The sequence below is a fragment of the Meleagris gallopavo genome, chromosome Z (assembly GCF_905368555.1).
Source record: "Meleagris gallopavo chromosome Z, MGAL_WU_HG_1.1, whole genome shotgun sequence".
NCBI lineage: Eukaryota > Metazoa > Chordata > Aves > Galliformes > Phasianidae > Meleagris > Meleagris gallopavo.
The window spans coordinates 64,178,423-64,199,855 of NC_139435.1; positions in this window are offsets into that span (position 1 = coordinate 64,178,423).

Consider the following 21,433-nt stretch of genomic DNA (forward strand, 5'->3'; position numbering starts at 1 on the left):
ATGAAGGCATTCAACAAATTCATTGACTTCAAGAAAAAAAAGAAAGTTTCATTCAACGAAAATTAAAAAGCCCAACAAATCTGTGAAAACATCAAACTACCATTCCTCCAAAGAGAGCAAAGATAAAAATTGATTCTTGCAGCTGCGTTAGGTAAGACTGAAACAACTGCTTCTTCAAATCCATTCATGCTATTGTCTTTGAGAAGACTCTTCAAGCCACAGCCTTCAACACAGTATGTTAACTGTTAATCAAGCGTAAATAATTAATGAAATTGAATTTACCTGCTTTAGGCTGCTTATCTACCCATATTATTCAAGGTAGTTCATTATAATAGGATAGGAAATTTACAAAAGAGCAGTACAGGCCAGAATGGAATATTCTCAAATGCCTGTAGGTAGAACTGTGTTTCTCGACATCTGCTTGGGCTCAGCACATCACCAGTCTGTAAGAAGCTTGATCTGTGCTATGCTAATTCTGTTCTGTATAGCCAAAATGTTTTCCAGCAGCAACAGATCAGAAGCTGTATTTCTTTAGTATTATGTGACATATCCTCTCTCTTTCAAAGGATTGTGCCATTTGGTGGAGTTTTCCAAATGCCCATGCTGAGGGATCTGCTATAGAGATGATAAAAAATGAAGAATATGAGTCTTAATTTTTACCTTCTTTTTAACAACTTGAACTGCACTTGTGTTGCATGCTTGGAATTTGTCCTCTCCTCTGATCTTCAACCCTTATCTCTGTCTTCATCTCTCCTTATGCTAAAAATTCAGTGTGATAATTTTACCAGCGTAAAATTTGCACAAGTGGAGCCAGCCCTAGGCAGACAAACCAAGGTTTTTCTCTTCACTACAGTCACAAGTAAGGAATAAATTTCTGTCTCATGTCCCAGGTGTATTCTGTGAGTAGGACATGTACCACTGTGTTAGTCTATTTTTCCTTAGTTTCTTGCTTTGAATTTTCAGCCTGAAATCTCTTGTATGCAGAAAGTAGACTGCAGCATTTTCTAACAGTCAATGAACTGTGAAAACAGGGAAGAATACAGTAAGTCTATCCTGTGGCCTGAAATTACCCCAAGTGTCCATAGCAGCTTTTTATGAGGGAGGGGAAGAAGGAAAAATATGGAGAAGGAAAATAAGGAGAAGCAACCCCTTCTCCTTGAGTCTCCTCCCCAAAATCAGCATTTCAGTGAGCACACGCAGCCTTCATTCCAAGACAGAACACCAGGCAAAATGCATTCTTAAAAAGTCTGTTTATCTTCTCTTCAGGACAGCTAGCAAATCCCCCCTAGTGATATAAAATCATACTGCTGTCACCAGTGTCATTTCAAATCATGCTGTCCCAGGTGATGGGAAAAAAGCACATCATATTTGGGAGTGGTTTGCTGCTTAGCAAACAGCAGTAACATGCAACAGATGGACTAAATGCCATCTGATTTCAACACAGTGTGCCTTGGTTACCAGTTATCTTGATTCTTAAGGGATGTTCAGTGACAAAAGTACTCTGGAGAAATAAACCCTTTAATGAGTGCAGAAAAGAGGAAATATTCATTCATAAGGAAAATGGTAACTAATACATGAGATTCAGCTTTATCACTCTTATAGAAAGCATTTCAGATACTGTTATTTAATCTGAATATAACAATTTCCCCAGCTATAAAGTGGGAGTAATGATCTGAGCTTGATACAGTGATTTTGTTCCTGCAGAACCATTTTGGCTAGACATGAATTTCTCATTAACAAAAGAGAAGGACTCTAATTAAAATGGGCACCGATGTGTTAACATACAAGGCACTTTAGGTCTTACCAGTTCTTCTTTCTATTCTTGTGTCTACTTGTTTTTTTTTCATTTTCCCACAGGAAAACCACCACCACCACTAGCACCAAAAACAGCTACATAAATGGTATTTGAAACTTCATTTGTTGCCTTCGTTTGGTAGGTCTTCTTCCTCCCTCAGAAAAAATATTTCCTGCGTACCTTTATATATGATCAAACAGAGACAAGGGGATATGCATGCTTTGCTCTCTCTCCACTGTGCAGCCACAGATCATTTTTGATAGCAAAAGTTACTTTCTGCTTTATCTAATGCAGCAGTGTGCACTTTGGATAGGAGCACCACACTGCACAGGCCTAGGGCTGAAGAGAATAACTTTTCTCTGCTGTTTTCAAACCTGCCTTTGGGGTCCTGTGTCTGGTTTTTGAGCTCCTCAGGATGAGAAATCAAGTCTTTTTGTGCTTCAGTGCATTGCAATTTTATGATTAAAGCGGCAGACAAGAAAATGGTGACACTGGTAAGACCGTGTCCAAAGACATTTCATTTGTGAACAAAGTGAAGTGGGCTGTTTATGATGCCAGTGGCAAGCGTTCATACAGAGTTTCTTTAGCTTTTTTATTGTGCAGTTTTAATTTATTCTCTATTGCCATACTGTATAACAAGGCTTTTTTAAAAAAACAAATGACAAGATGGAAGGGCTTCATGTATTCCATAACATTAATTATTCTTTCTGATCCAGAGAGCTCTTTGATTAAACACATGGGTTTGGAACCAGTACACCATATTAAATCAAACAACTCTGACATTTTAATTAACTCATATTTCACAAGCTAACGTAAAATAAATATGGAAGATGCTGAAAAATGCATCATATTCTAATTACCATACGGAACAAATGCTTTCCAATTAACTGAACAGAAACATGTATCTCTCTTTAAGAATCTTTTTTTTATTTATTTTAAATAATTCAGTCATTTATGTGGATATGAGATATTTTTAGACTAGAAAACAATAAAAATTGTGTTGTAGAGTGTTGTAGAAGGCTGTCTATAACACAAGCTTACAGAAAAGTGACTTTTCTTGTTTTGCTGCAGGAAACTTTTCTATCAAGGATATTCTTGATCTTCCAGCTTAAAAAATACATCAAGCCAGAATGCTTTGAATTTGTGACTTATTGTACTTTAATGGTGATACTGCAGACCTTCTGACTTCTTTATCTAAATTTTTGATAAAGAAAAAGTGTAGCTGAATGAGAACATCTCCTGGGTGTGAACCACTGTAGCTTCAGCATTTTGTTGTGGTAATTCATTTGTATGAACCAGCATGCCTAGGCTAATTGTCTCTGGAGCGTAGGTATGGTGCAATGCAGCAATAATTATGATTGGTTTGTACATTTAGTACCTATTACGTGTTACGTAATTAAAAAATCAAGTGAAGAAAAACAAACAATAATCTCAGCTTTAAATCACAGTTTGTAATGCGGTAGGAAGGAAAAAAAAAAATCATATCACTTCTTCACTCATAGCTTAAAAAATTCCCATTTTTTCCTTAAATGTAATGTTCAGAAATATTGCAGTGAAAGGTGAGCTGGCAAAGGCTGTGTAATTACTACAGTCCAAAGGATAAAAAACCTTAAACAGAGGAATATCCATTAGTCATCATGAGGGCATTTTTTATCTACTGCCTGGAACGGAGCATCTAGGTCAGCTCCTACAGGACAGAGCTCTTTGCAGGTCTTCTGAGCAGCTGCAGGATCTTTCAAAACAGTGAAATTTTTAAGCAAATTCAAATTAGAAACACTAAAGCCCATTTTTAATTTTCATTTTAGTAGGGGGAAAACAAGAAGTAATTAAGACAGGATGTATCTAAAGCGATGTGTTGGAATCCTGTCTTCTGCTTTATTTTTGGAAAGGATTTTACAATGGGAAATTTCAGGCCAAAGAGGAAGCTCCTGAAGTCCTCCCACGAATCTATCAGAGGGTGACTCATCGAACACATACCTGTTCCCCCTATAAATAACAAAACCACAATTAACACAACAGTTGGAGATAGGAAATTGCAGACAAAATTACTTAATTTAGAAGAATCTTCCTCAAAAAACATTTTTTTGACAAATTATTTAAAGAGGGGGAAAAATCAGTTAACAGAGTACAAGCAGAACATCCTTCTTCAGCATTATTCCAAAAGTATTAGATCTCTTATCTCAATGAAGACAGCTTAAAAAAATGATTACAATTCAGATTTTTTACTCTTGCTTTAATCATGCAATTACTGTGGTAAGTGTAATGAGAGGACAGTGAAAATCTGCTTAATTGCTTTTGAAATGCTTTGCATTATTTCCCCATTCCCCCAGTTCATATCTGATCTTATCTGTGATGCACAGTGGGGCTTGTGTGACAGAGACAGTTTGAGTCACAGAGAATGGATGGGATCTCCCAATATTGGAGAGATTAAAAGGATTTCAAGCTCCTACTGAGTGAAAAATCTGTCACCATTTCCAGACAATTGTTTTCTCTTTCCTGGAAGATCTGGGATGTCATTTTCAGTTCAGGATCTCCCTCTCCCTCTCCCTCGCCCTCGCCCTTGCCCTTACCCTTACCCTTGCCCTTACGCTTGCCTTTGCCCTATTTCCCCTTCCCCTTCTCCCTCCGCTTTGCCTTCAGCCATCAGTCAGACTGCTGGGGAGTGGTACTGAAAATGGTATTTAGGGCCTCAGTAAATCTCTCACTTGGTGTGTGGTTGTCTTATCAAGATGTTACCCTTCCTCCTTTTTTGGACTGAAAGGTTTCTGGAGTGGGGATAGAAATGAATTCTATTAAGTGCATAGGTCACTCTAAAAGCAATGCCTCCTATTTATTTCCATGGAAACTACAACTCGTATAAAGAGGACAAAAACACTATTTGATAGAGCAATTTCTCAACATATAACACTATTTTTCAACAGTCATTACCATCAGCTTTGCATTTTGACCAGTGATGAACAAGAGCATACATGCCTCACTCATAACAACCTGCACCATTGGAGGTGACCGACTAACACTGTTGCCACTGCTGAAATGCACCACAGATGGCCTCAGTGCACTCACATCCATTAACTGGACTCCATAACAGTTCAGCAAGTGTTGATTAATGTCAGTGGGTGCCATTTTTTCCACATGGAAGAATTCAGTGACACACATTTGCTTTATCTTCACTTCCATGTCAGACGCCATTCTGTCAGACTGCCCCTCTGCTGCCATCTGTCACACAGCAATAAAATGTAATGGTGTACTGGCAAAGTGATTCAGTCTCTACTGCCATAGCACCAACATCTGTATTGTGGGTCAACATCATAAAAAAGGAAATTACTTTTGGAGCAGCCCTCATAGATAAGAAGGACACTGTCGTGTTTGAAAGGCACTTAAAGCATTGACAAAATTGTGCCCTCAGTTTAACAAGAGGCATGTCTGGAAGCAAAAAATTCCATGCATCTAAGCAATTATAGAATCATTAAATATTGAGGAAAAGTGTATGAAGTAAAGAATTTGACATCCTTGAAAGAACCCTGCTATTTCAAATATACCTTGAAGAAGCTGACTCATTGAGTTCAACAGTCTCAAACTTTTCTCACGTCAGTCTGAACCAACATCTAATTTTTTGAACTTCTGTTTGCTGAAGGGGAGGGATGCTTCCCATTTTCTGATATTTCTGGTGGGCCCTGGACTGTCTTGCAGCTCTTGGCAACCATAGCCTAACCAAAACTCACAGAAATGAAGACATATAGGCTTAGTCCCCTGAATGGGTATGAGGAACCCACACAGGCACCAAATCTCAGGGCAGGATCCTGCCCAGTTATCATCATCATCTGTGCAGAACAAATTTGCCCCTTCAGGAATTCCAAATGTTCCCTTAGCTCCCAAGACAGGCCCTCACTGATATTCTTATTGAGACTGGCACCTGCAGATGGAGGGAGGACAGCACTGAATTCTTGCTGTGAAGAGTTTACTATTTAGGATCACTTGTCAAAGTAAACAGAGTTAATTGAACAGTAATGAATAAATGAAAAGCCTGGTTCACTGAAACTCTTCTATCAGCAGCAAGATTTTTAAATGAACTAATTTTCAAACAGCATTGAAGTGAATGCAGATGAACACAACACTGACAAATAGTGTCTAAACACACCATTGGAAATTATGTTTTCATTCTTTTCAGTTGTGAAGTGGCATTTTGTATTTCTTTAATATTTAAGTGTTCTAGTTAATTTCTATAGGATTGTAAAATAAAACATAAAATAACTGTATTTAAATACAGTAAGTATAGAGGTAAAAAAGAAGTGGAAATTTCCACTTACATAAAAATTAAATTGTGTACTTGATATACTGAATAAAATGTTAAATATCTAGATTTATTTTTAAAACTATTTATTTTATTTCAAAATTCTTAAGAGCAAAAGATCAGGTACATAGACAAACATGGTCTACACGAGTAGAAGAAATTGATTTTTTTCAGTTTCTGAGAACAGCATTTACCTTTTTAAATGCCAGCCTTGACTGTTTGCCTTTCATGTTGTCAGATTCTTTTCTGTAGCAGCATCTGGAGTATTAACATTCTCCTCTCTTGTAAGCTGTTTAATGACTGCCATTTCTGGAGGTGCCGATGCATATTTTCTATGTGTAATGCCAGAGGACTTTGGAAAAGTTTGGTGAGATTTTTTTTTTTAAATTACAGCCCTCTTTTTTTCCTTAAAGTAGTGATCAAGACATAGCAGTGACAACACACAAAGGGAACTATTGCTGTTTCCATATTGTTGTGTAAGGAAATGGGATACATCATCAGCTGGAGGTGCTGTATTAAGTTTCAGTCCCTATAACCCACTGTAGTCCAGATTTTGCAGACCATGTATATTCTAACTCTGAAATAGCACTTGTTTGAACACAGTAAGATGACATAGGATTCATATCAGCTACTTTTAAACTATTCTGTAAGAAAAAAAGCCAATAACACAACAATTGGGAAAGTGTCTTTGTAAAGATGACCTGATTAATTATGGGCCTAATTATGGGCTATTTCAGCCTATGGGTGAGGAAGAGCATTACTTATGGTACAGGGACAAAAATAGCACAGGTCATAAGGATCAAGACTTTTTATCCAGACCTTTAAACCTGGTCTTCTAGGACAAGGAACCACAGGGATGGCATACACGCATCCGTTGTTCTGAACAGTTCCTTATTTTATGTGAATCAAGCACTGAGCAAAATGATTGATTCTTTCTCCAACAGCTTCGTATTTAAATTAATTCTGGGTTTTTTTGTTTGTTTGTTTGTTTTGTTTTGTTTATAGTGTGGCTGGGAAAGCCTTCAAGTACTTTCAAACTGTTTTTCTGATGAGTGTATCATTGTTCTTGCAGTTATGTCTTCTCAGTTATTTCCATAAAGAGAGAGCTTCTCCCTGGGGAGGTGAGATTAAAATTATACAGATATGACACGAGTCAAAATGAATTTAGCATTCTAAAAAAGTTTGTTGCAAAAACCTGTCAAGAGGCACAGTGAGTGAAGTCCTATTATATTATTAGAATTTTGTAAAATGTGATATATTTTGAGAGCAGAAAATCTGGATAATCCATCATGTCTCAGAGCGCTGAAGCAGAGAAATGAGCTTCCCCCCACCCCACCACATATTCTCACCTGTCTGCCTGCTCAAGGCTCAAGTACTGCACAGAAGCACTACTCTTGTGCATGTGTTCTGGATTCACAGAGGTGCAAGGTATAGAGGAAGTCCCACTGTGGAACTTGGAAAGACAGTGTACTCTCAGATAATAGGAAATACATGAACAAAGATTTTACATAAGAATTCTGATATTTTTTCATTACTTATGCATCCTCCTGAAGTACATTTCATTTATTAGCACAGATTGATAATTGAGAGTGAGCAGGGAAAATGTGGGATGCTGTTTGTGTTGCCAGAGGGACTGGGAAAGCACACAGAATGCTCTGCCTCTCTCTTCCTCTATCCTCCAAGCAACACACATGGAGAACTATTATTCCCTTCCCTTCCCTTCCCTTCCCTTCCCTTCCCTTCCCTTCCCTTCCCTTCCCTTCCCTTCCCTTCCCTTCCCTTCCCTTCCCTTCCCTTCCCTTCCCTTCCCTTCCCTTCCCTTCCCTTCCCTTCCCTTCCCTTCCCTTCCCTTCCCTTCCCTTCCCTTCCCTTCCCTTCCCTTCCCTTCCCTTCCCTTCCCTTTCCTGCCCTGCCCTGCCCTGCCCTGCCCTGGCCTGCCCTGGCCTGGCCTGGCCTGGCCTGGCCTGGCCTGGCCTGCCCTTTCTTGCCCTGGCCTGCCCTGCCTTGCCCTGCCTTGCCCTGCCTTGCCTTGCCTTGCCTTGCCTTGCCTTGCCCTCCCTTCCCCATAACATCTCCCATCTCCCCCATAACAGTGTGCTTTTACTGAATGGTCTCATAAGTCATGCAAGACAAAAAGATTGAACGGTGATCTACTATGGACAGAGAGATTCTGAGGAGGCTATACACAGCTGGGAAATATCTAGTCATTTTTTATTCTTCCCTCTGTCTTCCAGGATTATCAGTACATTTAGCTTAGTTTAAAATTCTGTCTTCTTTTACGACATCTTTCACAAATGTCCCATTTTGCTCCAAAGATTTTTCCAGCTGACTGCTTACAGAGCCTTGCAATAGGGTCAGACTTTTCATGATATTCCAGCCACTCAATGTGTCAGAGAAAGAGACTTTCTACTTCCCAGCATAAGGCCCATAATATCTGAGGGATTTAAGTAAAAAGAATTGGGTTATACTAAGGTTGAAAAGGCAAAGGTGATATCAAATATCTCACAGCAAGATTAGGTCTGTTATTTCTAGGATATCAGCGGGAAAGATGTGCTTGAGCTGGCTTTAAAAGCAGCTGTAGCTATCCCTGAATGTTTAACTTTTTTTTTTCTGTAACAAAATGAACCAACCTAAATAAAGATTTTCAGTAAAGCAGGGTTTGCAAATTTAAATACAGACTCATTTTTCTCAGCATAATTCTGTTGAGGAAGTTTAACTTGTGCTATAAACTAGATAGTGACCTTTTTTCATTATCTCCAGGAAAAAATAATTTGCCTTATTTTTGCTATCAGCCATTAGTTCCTATTATGACTGTACATTCTATAAGAATGCTACGAATATCTGCACTTCATTTTCAGTGGGACTCATTAACAGATCAAAGAGGAACTGATGCAGATATTTCATCACTAAAAATAACGATCTGGTAATATCTAGTTTTCCCTCACTAGTCAGGACCATCCCAGGACATTCTTCACTTCCAAAGGAAAAGAAAGGATGCACAGCCAGCTACTTCAAATAATACTGATGCGGATTTGGATGTGTGCCCATATGCATTTTCTCCTGTACAACTCACCCAGTATACATATTTTCGTGTGTGCAAGCATATATTTATGAAATTTAATTGATATAATTTCAGAATGCAACATTCTTTAAAACTTTTTGAAACTTTTCCTTTGATTTGAGTGAACTTTAGAGAAGATCTGTTGTGGATTTAAGATCATTTAATATGACTCTGTGTCAGCTGTAACTGCAGAGATATGAATGGAGAAACAGCATTTCCATCAGCCTTATAGCTCTTACTTCATCTCAGCTTTAGTTCAAGCAATAGTGCATAGACCATACACTTCCACCTCATCACTCTTGTGAATATTTACATACATTTTCTTAGATATCTCAACACTTACCGTAAAATACACTCCAACAGAATGTCACTAAGCACCAGTATTCAAAGAGAAAGGGATGCTGAAAGAATGGCATTGTGAAACTTAGGGGGTGAAAAGGCTGTGATTTTTTTAATCTAAAAGCCTTCCCCTACTTGCTATGTAAGTGTGAATGTGTATGATGTCTTTACTGTTTTCAGGTAAGCAGACAAATACAAGCATAGTGATTACAATTCAAAGCATAAAGTTCATACAAGGCTATTGTTGTGGTGATGATATTTTTATGAGTACACTAATCAGTGCCTGGGACCATTGCTGGGTACTGAAAAACAACTGGCAGCACAGGTGATTCACTAGGTTATTCCCTAAACAGCTTCAGCCTTGTATAGCCACCAGGTTCCTCCGTACTCCCTGATCATGGTATGGCCCCAAGGAAACCTCAGGGTTCATTGCTGATCGACAGATTCCATGCAGGCATGGTCTGTTGAATGCCATGTCATATCAATTCACAAGGTTTCCAGTTATCTTCAGTCTTCTAATTTGGACACAGCCTTTGATTTCTAGCTCCTAGTTAAAAACTAGGACAAATGTTGGTAGGAACTTTTCTGTATCTACTTTTATTGTTTGCGTCTTTACCAAACTCTTGCTGATTTTGTTTATTTACAAAAAACATCTAGAAGAACCTTTCACTAGTCAGCCTCTCTAATAGCCCTCAAAGCTATTTTTTTCCCCGCTACAATGAATGAGGATAGAGCACAAGCTACAGTAATCTATGATTCTCTGATTCTATGATTCTATAATCAGTCACACCAACATGGGCATTATTCTTTCCTATATCGACTGTTTTGGTCAAAGGACTTTTGACATTTTCCCCCATTTGAGATGCCAGTGACACATGATGTAGTCAGCAGTTTTTCTATGATTCTGTAGGATCTATGGCAGAGTAGAAAGTGTCCCGATAGGGTATTCTGAGCAGCAGTGTTATTTTTGATAAGTTTGCAAGCCAGACAGCAGAGGAGATTTACACACATCACTACAGTAGAGGACAGAGAATGCTTCTGCAGTCACTGAAGCAGTCATTTTGCTCTCCTGAAAAGGCTGTGCTAATGTAAAAATAATTCTCTAAATGTTTTCTCCATATTATGAATGCAGAGTCTTTATTCCAGGACTGTGGCAATTTCTCTTAACACTTCGGGGTAAAAAAATGGATGAATGAGTCTTATTTTGTTTGTTAATGCTTGGAAGGATTTGAGAGGTTAGCAGGGACAACCTGAAATATTTATTGGTTTACAAGCAGACAGGTATAGCTTCCTCTGCATAGCTGGCAGAAATCTGGAAGTACTGAGTGAATTCTGTGGAAACCATGGTTTCTGCCACCTGCGTACAGACTCCCAGAGTTTTAGATAGTTTGTCTTGGTTGCCTGTTGCTTGGTTCTCCAGAAATTAGCGGGCCACCTTTATAAAATCATGTTTCAGATTTTGTGGACGTCTTGGATCCTCCTCAATATCTGAAAATGCTTTATATCTGCTTGAAGATATCCAGAAAGAAATAACTTCTTGATTACAAAAATCTTGCCAAAGTGGTAAGCCTTAGTATAGTTTCGGTAGCTACCTATGTGGTACTACGGATTCTCCTAAGACCATATGCGTAAGAATGGATTACACAGAGCTGACAAATCCAGAGACTCAACAGAAGTCTGAGATGTGTCAGAATACACATGACTGGAAAAAGTAAGTATTGCAGTGGGATAAAATTTTGCTTTGATTCCTTCTGCTACCACCTGGTAATATATGACAGGATTAAGTGCAGTGGGAGAGCTGGGGGAATGTGTCATATGCCTTGAAAAATGCATAACTGAGTTAAAGCTAAGTCTCATTTCACACAAGATGAAAATATCTTCCTCATAAAAATGAAACATTAGGCTCTTGTGTACATTATATCATCAGTTGTATGTTTGTGTTATGCCCTGGGAAAAGCATGTTGTTAAAGTAGCTGCTGAAATTAAAGGAGAAAAAAGATATGAGCAAGATTGTACAAAAAAAGAAAATATATATATAGAGAGACACACATTAATTCATTTATAGAAATTCTCCCCTCCCCTCCCCTCCCCTCCCTCCCCCCCCTCCCCTCCCCTCCCCTCCCCTCCCCTCCCCTCCCCTCCCCTCCCCTCCCCTCTATTCTCCTCTCCTCCCCTCTCCTCTATTCTCCTCTCCTCTCCTCTCCTCTCCTCTCCTCTCCTCTCCTCTCCTCTCCTCTCCTCTCCTCTCCTCTCCTCTCCTCTCCTCTCCTCTCCTCTCCTCTCCTCTCCTCTCCTCTCCTCTCCTCTCCTCTCCTCTCCTCTCCTCTCCTCTCCTCTCCTCTCCTCTCCTCTCCTCTCCTCTCCTCTCCTCTCCTTCTTCTTCCATCCCCTTCCCCTCCACTCTCCTCTCTTTTCTCTCTTTTCCAAACCCAAACCCTGTGTTTGAGAGCAGTGCCCAAATACTCCCTGAGCGCTAATGCCTCAGGGCTGTCCACACTGCCCTGAGGACTGATGTTTTCTGTTTATGTGTGATATTAGCCAAAAATAACTACAAATTAAAACTTCCACAAAGATTCTAATAATGAAAATTTGAGATTGATTTCTGCGTGACTGACCAGATTAATCTGTGGATTTATCCTTGAAAATACTATTTACAGGCTTCTGAAAAAAAACCTGTGTATACATGTGACAGATTATTCACGTATTTATTTAGATATTTAAATAAACCATTATTTATGCCCTGTAAAAGGCTCCAGTAAGGCAAATGCTGTAAAAACAAACAAACAAACAAACAACAACAACAACAAAAAGTGGGACAGAGATATCATCATCACCACTGCAAAGACAATATGGTTTAACAAGAAGATAAAAAATGATTGATCTGCTGATGGTTAAGGGTGGGTGGATGGATGGAGTGATCTGGCTTCAAAAAATGTGTGCTTCAGATGCCTTTCCAAAACCTTTATATGCTTTTTCTATTATTGCAAATATATGATTTTAATAAGGAATTAGAGAAAATGATGGTATCTATATAGATCTTTTCTCTTGTGTGGGAATCAAGAATATTGTGACTAGTGGTATGAAAGGGCTTCTCTGATGTCAAAGGAGATCACAGTTATATGTTGACTGAGTAAATACATCAGTGACACCAGGCAACAGGCAAGACAGGGGCCTGCCATGCAAGGTCTTTAGAAGCTCCAGCATTTAGAATTATTTTAACAGGTAGAACATAGAATCTACAGAGAATCAACAGAAAGAGTCAAAAAAGGGATAAAATAACTGAAGCAATGGACAAGGAAAACTTTACAGCAGTAACATTATTATGCCTGAGTTCTACGTTTCTTATGGCTACGAAATATATCAGAGTTTTCAGCCTTAGTTCTGAACACATAGCCTGAGATAAGTGTAGCTTTGTAGATGGATGGGAGAGAATATGTTTTTAGAGGGCAGAATATGAAAGACTTATGTTCCTTTTGAAGGAAGTACTTAAAATACCTCAGGATTGAATTCATGACATTTCTGAAGGAAACTCTACATGACAGCATGGTAAACATATTGTTTGTTTATTTGCTTTAGTTTTCGTTGCTGCTTCTGTCAGATTCCGCCAAAGTGAAATGCTAGAAACAGGCTGATCTTTAGTGATCATAACAAACTCTGAGTAAAGATTAAATGATCTTTGAAGTAATTTGTTGTAATGAAGTAGAGATTAATGATTAGTGAAAGATAAAATGGGCAATAAAATATATTGAAGCAGCAGACTAGGACTAACACTGTCTCTGTATTTAAGGAGGCACATATGCAGTGCAACTGGCAAAAAAAAAATATCATTTTTCAAGCAGATTAAAAAATGCAAATAAAAACAAATTCAAATGTTTCACTTCCTGTTATCACTTTTCTCCAACAGATGAGGCAGTTAATGAAAAACATGGTAAGGCGTGAGTACTAGTAAAAAAAAAACTGTATTCAAAATGTAGTGGTAGTCTTTAAATGATCAGACTTTTCCAAATACTGGGGTTGCCATTACTTTTGATTTCTCCACTCAGGCTGCCCCTTCCCTGCATTCTTCTCCTTTATCTTCATCACTCACAGAGAGGTGTGATAATCTCTGCACACTGTTGATCCTTGCTGTTGTGTTTCAGATGCTAATTTCTTGTCCCTGCTAGATGGAAAAGAGGGGATTGTAGTAACTACCATGTTTTTTTTGGCCCACTGACACTATAGCCTCCAGTCCATGTTAAACATCAATGCCGTAATAACAGCAAAGTAGGAAAATGTGGAGCTGTGGTGAGTTTGAATAGCTCATCACCTCAGTCAAGGGAAACCTAAAATACCGGTGACACATAGGTGAAACAGAGCTCTTCTCTCATTTGATGGATATGGTCTCACCGTGCTAGAGAAGGGATCGAATATGAGAAGTGAAAATGTGAAATCTATAGTATTATTAATATCAGATAATAAGTGGGCAATACTACAAACTATGTCATCATTATTTATAGCTCCAGGATATATCTTACAGGGGAAAGGGACTCCTAGGCTTGTCATAGACTGCGTAGGTATGTGCTATTCTGAATTCATCTCCTGACAAAATTTAAATAGACGCTGTGGGTCACCTTGAAAGATCTGGTTATTGGGCTGCAGTTCTCTGCTTTGCTCTGCTTATTTCCCTTTGCCACATGACACCTTTCAATAAATTATGATTAATGGTAGTGATGACAGAAATAATCTAAAAAAATAATATCTGGGTATAATCTTTTGGGCAGGATTCATACTTGCACAGAAGATGGAGCTCAAAGCGTTAAGTAATTGTATAAGTCTCAAGACAGTGCTACTGACTAATACTGATGATTTTCCATATTATAGTAGACAAGAGTTTAGAGTCAACCATAGGGAAAAATCTCTTCTGCATTACCCTCTGACACTTGCGTAGCTCTGTAAATTTCAGTCCTTGTGTTAGCTGCACTCACTTTTAAAGAAAATGAAAAGCCTGAGGGGCAATGTGGCTCCTGGGATTCATAAAGGAGTTACAGATGTCTTTTTCTACTCAGTCACTAACTCATATCAACACCTGAGAAAAATAACATGCATAGAATAACTAATTCTGTGAATTTCTTTGGACTTTGTATGTCTAATCTAACTAATGTCTGTTCTCATTATGCATATGTCATGGCTGGTGACACTGAGTAAATCCTGCACTTCATTCTCATTCTGTAATCAGGAAGGTGTCTGTGAATATCCAGCAAAAAAGTGTTAGCTAATCCTTACTGCATACATTTCCCAGCTTTGTTCTGTTCCACAGATCTGTTTTAGAATAAGACTTAGTGTGTTTTTTATTTTATTTTCCACATATTTTTTAAAAAGTGCTTCTAAAGCTTTGTTTCTAGAAGATCAGCAGATACCTTTGCTCTTTCACTGCCATTAAAAGAGGTGTGAATACAATGGGAGCAAATTCATTTTTGTATTTCATTCTTAGTGGCAGTTTTGTTAAGAAGGTCACTCATTTCTGTCTTACAATGGCAATGTGAGAATTATGAACCAATCATCATTGTGAACCAATGAATTTTTTTCATAGTGAATAGCATAAAACAGTGGTGATAATGATTCTGCTGGGAAGAGAGCTTTCATCAGATACCAGTAGCCACATACAGTGCTAAACCACTCCTGCAGTTCACAGTTATCCCCAAAACATCCTTGTTGCTGTTATTGTTTTTAGCTTAGATTATTCTTTCACTGCTTTCCAGTTCTTTGGATTTTTGTTGTTGTACCATTATACACCATTAAATGATTTTCATGCTCAGTGTCCAGGAAGCTGCCACTCTTTAAAGCTTGATGTGTTGTCGTTTTTATTTATTTCATAACAATAATTGCCAGCGTCCACCTGCTCCTCTCTTGTTAGTGGTTTTTTGTTTGTTGGTTGGTTTTATTTTGTTCTGATAAACTCGCAGCAAGGGTTTGTGGTTTTCTTGGAACAGATTTTGCTTCAGGTGACATAGCAATTTTGGGAGCAGAACAATCAGCCCCTTGGACAGAGAAGTCTGCAAATAAATGGATCTGCCCTGCCATCCCCTCCTTGATTAGCAGTGTAGCTGGGTAGGAGCCAAAGCTTGCTGCTATCTATTCTACAGATCTACCTGTTTTGGTAAGCTCAGAAGCATTCCTCATATTTATTGCTATCAGTCCCTTGCACAAAAATCTACCCCACACAGGTCTGGGGCAGCAGAACTGCAGGCAGTTTTTCTTCACCGCAGAGAATGTGTGACCAAGTTGTGCTTATCTGTGAATGACTGAGCTTATTATTTTAGAAAGAAGCATAGAAAAGGAATGATGCAAAAGAATACAGAGATAATATGGGTGAGTAACTAAGAGTAAATTAGATGGGAACAGCAGAGGTTGGGCTCTTTTTCCATGTACTCTTGTTAAACCTCTAAATACCTTAAGTTTGCTTAACTGATGAAGATCTGGATTTATTCATTTTTAATACTGCTTTCATTTCTTTCACTCCCTCAACATTTCTGTAATTCGTTTTCACACCTACTTGCTTTGCTAATGCTTCTTGGTGACTGTTTCCCCTCAGTGGATGTTTTATAAAAGGTTTCAGTGTAAATTCCAGCACCACACAATGATGATTCTTTTCCCCTAAGTTGTTTTTCTCTCATCTGTCATCAGAATGGCACTTCAGTTTCTCTGTTCAACCATTATCAAACTTCAGCTTAATTCTATGTTGCCTAAGAGAGTAATGATAGCGGAGAGAAAAGTTGTCCAAGTCATTAAAGAAGGGAAAAGCCAACATTTCCATGAAAAAAGAATGATATAAAAAATGCGTAACTAAGTCATCTCAATGTCTTCTCTCCCTCAGTCCCTTAGAACATATGTATGCAAATACAGCATCTGTTATCTTGATGGTCTGGAATGCAGTATCAAAATCAGCTATGTGATTTTGCAAACTTCAGAGTGTTTAATAATAGGGACTCAAAGGACACTATTAAAATTAAGTGTAAATGAAAACTCTTCTCAAATTGCTAAATAATAGGCAAGGGAAAACACACTGAATTTCTTTTTGTTTTATTAACCACTGGTCAGGCTGCTTTGGTTTGAACAACAATGTCCTGAATTTTTTTCATCCTTAGGAGCACTTAAAGCAGAAGTTTAAACTATTTCAAATTAAACACCTTTAGTAAATATATAATTTCTTCTCTTAGCTCCTTCCAATCAGTTGGACTCACAAGACTATAAAACATCCCTTTTTCTCCATGATATTAGTGTATGCAATTCTTTTCCTTCAGTCAGAGTTTTCATTCAGCTTATAATCTAAAACAGTCTTCAAAGTTTTACTTTTTAGAATTAGCTGCCAGAAATGATAAGTGGGAGAAACATTTTTCTCGGTACAGATGTAAAATATTGGAATAGAACTTTTGGGACCAACTGATAATTAGGGTTTTATTACTTCTTAAGCTATTCTGCTGTAACCTTTTCTGCGCAGTTTTTGTTCAAAGAGCCTGACTTCATACATTCCTTGGTATTTAACAGCCATATTGTATGAAATCTGCCATCCTAGGTAACTGCAAAAACATTTCATAAAATGTCAAATCTGTAGGAGGGAGTACCAAAAAAAAAATTATTATAGGTTATAAAAATCTTTTTTTTTTTTTCCCAAATAACACGTAATCACAGTCATAGAATCATTTAGGCTAGAGAGGCCCTTAGAATCATCCAGTCCAACCACTCAGCTTAATCCAACAGAGCTCACCACTGAACAGTCTTCCTAAGGGCCACTATTTTAAATATGTCCAAGGATGACAATTCCATTACTTCCCTGGGCAGTCTTTTCCATATAAATTCTGTGGAGAATAATTTTAATAAACCTTTTTGATAATACTTTGCATGAATATATACTTTACTTTCAGCCTTAGCACAACAGACCTCAAAAGACCACTGGAAAATAGAACATATAGGTAAACTTCTGTTTCAAGTATTTTTCCTGGATTGAGAATGTAGTCTGCAAGGTTAAGGGAAACAAAAGGAAAGCTAGTGAGGCAGGAGAAACTGAGCTCAAGACACATAATCTTTGTTGTCACCCATGTTATGGAAAGAAACAGGAAACACGCAAATATTAAGTGACTTCTTTCAGGTAAATTAGGTTGCTCACAGTGTCATCTGAAATCCAGGAAGAAAGCTTTGTAACTTCAAAGTGGTGTTAGAAAGCAGCATTCCTTTATTCCTCACGATGCATACTTGACAAGCAAGTGTGCTCTCTCAGAGTTCAGGTTCTACATTTGAACAGTAAAGACATGTATACGCAGTACAATGGCATGCTCATTCTTTTTCAAGGTCTCATAGATATGTGCTAATGTCCCTTTGGGCATGCTCAGTGCTATCTACGGTCGTCGAGTGCCCACCTACTTCTTCCCCTTTTTTCACCATCAGTTTAATCACTGAAGCCTTTGGCCCACTGCCATCCACTTTTTCCCAGTTTGGAAGTTTTTCATTGCTTATCAGGCCATAGTGAGCCACTTTTTTAAATAATGCATGTAGAACCCGAGGAAAATATCCTTGCACATTTTGAGGCAAAAGATAGAAGTATGCTATTGTGACTTCAGTGCTTCTTGTGAGGCAAAATCATTGAGGCAGAAGATAAAAGTATTCTATTATGTCCTCAGTACTAATCGCTACTGGTAAAAAAACTAACCTATATGAGCAGTAGTGTGTCAGTGATGTTCTCATATTCAATTGGAATATGATAAAACGAAGCCCTATATCACTTTAGCAGGTTGCCCTTTCTAATTTTCTCTGAGGTAATGATTCTGAACTTCTTTCAATTTTATTTTCACTTTAAGTGTATCCTACATACTTGCCTGGCAGGCTGAAGCCTGTTTACTCCTGTGACAAGGCATGCTTTCAATTATAAATGAAATGTCTGCAAAATCTGTAGCACTGGCAATTGTTTATGTCAGTGCCAATGATGCAACCAACTTATGTTTCATATAAATGAGAATGTATACACATCCTTTTATACATTGGTATACATTTGACATAGATTGAAGCCTATTTCTCAGTATGTATAATAATAAAACCTGTCACAGGGAAGACAGGGAGTGATTGTATTAGTCTATCTCCCTCTCACATCTCCACACACTCTGCAACCTCTTCTTCCTGTCATGCCATATGTAAGTGGAGAAGTTCCTCCATCTGGGTGCACCTCACATAGGTGTGTTCACCTTTGCTGTGCTCGTATAAGAGTAGGGCACACTCTGCAGCCTGAAATATGGGTAGCAGTGTGTCCCCTCCTAGGCTCTGTCTGAGAAGCTGTGTCAGCTGTCGTGGGTGCAGGTCTGAGAGAAGCCTGGCCTTCTGCTGGTTGGATACCATCACTCCCTGGATCAGCTGGCAAAGCTTCAGTGCCTGCCTTGTGCAACTTCCCATATGAATGTGATACTGTATGGCCTATAACATCTTAATAAAATATATATTGATATATCATTGAACCTGTCTTCTTTCCTAATTGAACTAAACAGTCCTGTCCCAAATGTGGAGGCTTTAAATCTTCATTGCATTTCCTCTATAATACAATTACAGCTTCACTGTTATTTATGATGAGAGTACACCAAAGAGAGAGCAGAAGCAAAGGACAGAAAGTGGGAGGAAGTGTGAGAGGAAGTGTGGGAGGAAGACTTGCAGCTGGCTGAGTTACTATTCAGTCTTTCCAGTTGCATTGTACATTTCTAGTTGAAAGTCTCTGGAAACAAAATAGTCCTCAAAAACCTCAGTAGGAAATATGCGGACACTTCATCAAATCAGCTCAGTTTTCCCATTGGGTCATTGCTGCTTTACTACCATAAGGAGAAGACATGATTTATTGTAGTTAAGCATACAGTAATAATTCCAGTAACAGATTTAATCTTTACTGGATCATTTTTTTACAATTTTAAATTCCTAGTCAGTACTATAAAACATATACTGAAATTTCTCGAGATAAATTTTGTCCCATTTTCTTTCCACAAAGTGGCACTGAGATCTGCCTCTAACACTGTTTTTTAACTTCATATCAAATCTCCACACTTAAAAAAACATCTTCATGCACTAATACTCAGTGGGAGAAGATGAAAAAGAAAACGTACTCTTTAAGTTGCACCAGGCGAGATTTGGATTGGATATTAGGAAAAATTTATTCTCAGAAAGAGTGGTGATGCGTTGGAACAGGTTCCCCAGGGAGGTGGTGGAGTCACCGTCCCTGGAGGTGTTCAAGAAGAGAGTAGACATGACACTGAAGGACATGGTTAGTGGGCATGATGGGCATGGGTTGATGGTAGGACTTGATGATCTTAGAGTTTTTTTTTCAACATTAATGATTCAATGATTCTATGATGTAAAATCCTGGTGTGCAACAAAAAAAAAGTGCAAAAATACATGGGATATAAGGGAATGAAGATGTAGCATTAATGCAGTTTAACTTTACAGATGGTAACAGGCTAAAATATGAATTAATGTTCCTTAATAATCTTGAAGAATAGGAAAATTTCCAAAAAGCAACATACAAATAACATACATCTAATGCTGTAGCTTTTTGCTATTGCTGACTTTTGGAAAAACCTCCAGTGGCCAGGTCTTTAACTAACTATACAGAGCATATTCAAATAGCTATGACAATACAGTAAACCCTGCATATTCTTTGGCAGGAGACATATTTGACAAAAACAGTGATTACCCCAGACTGTCAAGCTATAGAGAGAATGGAATGAGAAATGATAGGAATGCACAAATTCAGGAAGGTGTTTGCAATCTGGGAAAATAGGTTGAGCAGAAGGATGCATCCCAGCAGCTGTGAGCAAATGTTTATTTTGTGATTTTGTGTCCAAAAAAAATTTAACTAAGAAATATTTGCCAGACTATCTAGGGTTGAAATTTCTTTATCTAGGGTTGAAAAAAAAAAAAAAAAAAAAAAAAAAAGCCAGTATCTAGAATTGGATTCTGCTTAGCTACAATAAAAGTTTGATAAGTTTGAATCCTGCCAATTCCCCAGCGAGATAACATATGGCAAGTTTATAAATGTTTTATTTCCTGTGAATTTCACTTTTACATTTTAATACATTAAAGAGAAATCATACACGTTATACTCTAATTTACCACGGTATGTGGTCCATTTCATTAACAAATGCCAACAAAAAGCATCATGTCTTTGGAGGAAATTACCAGCCAAAACTTGCACTTTTCCATTCTGCTCTTTCTGAGACATAATTTTTTTATTAGAAAGCCTCATTTACATGCAGTTAACTAGAATGGAATGAGATGGTTAGAAAGTCACTTATAATGAGAACAGAGATTTACCACTAAAAATGAATGAGATCTTTAAAAGGAAAAAATTGACCCATGTCAAGGAAGTATCACAAACTTTTGTTGAAGGATTTTCTATAGAGATTTCTGCAAAAGATATTAAAAAGCAGTATCACTAACAGTGGCAGAAACAGATGTGCATTCTGTGACATAGAAAATGAAGCGATGTTTCTGAAGCATCTAATCAACAGTGAAATAAATATTCAGGTCTGTGTAACAAGGCATGGACCACTTTTGTGGGAGCAAAAGTTCTATTTTCCAAACTCATAGCACAAATGAATTTAATACTTTCAGCAAACTTCCATAAATACTTCAACAAGTTATTGTCAAACTCACAAAATTCCTCAATAATAATAATAATAATAATCAGTTATATGTAAAAATAAGCACCAAATGGAGGAAAGTACTACTGAAATAATCCCTAGTGTGAAAGGTTAATGTTACACTTCATGTCTCTTGTCTTTTTTTCATTTTAGATGGTTTAAAAAATGATATAGTTTATATCAAGTGCATAACAAGTGCAGCCTTGATTAAACAGTGCTGAGTGTTTCTTAGTCTTCTCTATCAATAAAATTACTGGGGATTGAAGACCGGCATGCAGTCTGTTTTTGAAAGCCGTGCT